The sequence below is a fragment of the Camelina sativa genome, chromosome 17, assembly GCF_000633955.1.
Source record: "Camelina sativa cultivar DH55 chromosome 17, Cs, whole genome shotgun sequence".
Taxonomy (NCBI): domain Eukaryota; kingdom Viridiplantae; phylum Streptophyta; class Magnoliopsida; order Brassicales; family Brassicaceae; genus Camelina; species Camelina sativa.
The window spans coordinates 22,924,622-22,925,730 of record NC_025701.1 but is presented as its reverse complement, the minus strand read 5'-3'; positions in this window follow the sequence as shown (position 1 = coordinate 22,925,730).

Genomic DNA, 1,109 nt, shown 5'->3' with positions numbered 1-1,109 from the left:
CACAAAATCTCTACCGCCGTAGACCGTAGTGCCGTCTAACCTTTATCGTTCATTATAGAGATAAGTAACCTCATACTTTATTGTTCCATGAGATCTGTATATTGTTACGGATACTTGTTCGGTGAGATCTGTATACTGTCACAAAATCTCTACCGCCGTAGACCGTAGTGCCGTCTAACCTTTATCGTTCATTATAGAGATAAGTAACCTCATACTTTATTGTTCCATGAGATCTGTATATTGTTACGGATACTTGTTCGGTGAGATCTGTATACTGTCAAGTTTTAATTATTGTTTAGTTCGACGACCTCCGTTGGTTTAAGTCGGTTAGTAAATTATAGGGTCGTATTCTGACACCAACACTAACCGATTGTTCCTTGAAGAGAATTTCATTGCTTTGTTATATTAAATATTATACTATAATACATGTATAACTTATCTTTGATCTGTGTATATGATATATTAGTTCATGTTTTATAGTTGTCAATCAAGTACGTAACATAATGAAAAGTAATTATAATCATGAGATCGTTGTCATGTATGTTGCTTCTTTTTATTGCTGGAATCTTATTGTTTTATTACTTTTGTTATTTGGTTCAGTAAATTGTTGTTTAGTAAACAAACATTCACGTTCTATTGTTTAATTACTCTAACTNAAGTTGGTTGTAGTGAATAAAGATGAATTATTAAATTTTTGATTGATTTGTTCTATAGATGAATATAGATTGAATTATTAAACTTTTCTATTAAATTTTTGATTAAATTATTAAAACGACATCTTCTTAGTTACTATCGAAGAAACANTTATTAGAGTGTTTACTTATAAGTGTCTTCTCCTGCTTTATAATTTTACTAGGTTTGAACCCGCAGTACACCGCGGGACAAAAATTTCTATATTATATTATTTGTTTTTTATGTTCTTTAGTGAAGAGTTTGTTTATTAATTTTGATACTATTTATGTGATTTTAATAAGATGTTACTTTTTAATACTATTATTAGTGGATATTGTTTAAAGATTATATATGTTAGTTACTTATATTTACTCATTATTTTAGTTACATATTAATAAATTGATTATAACTCGTGGTACACCGCATGATAAATTTTA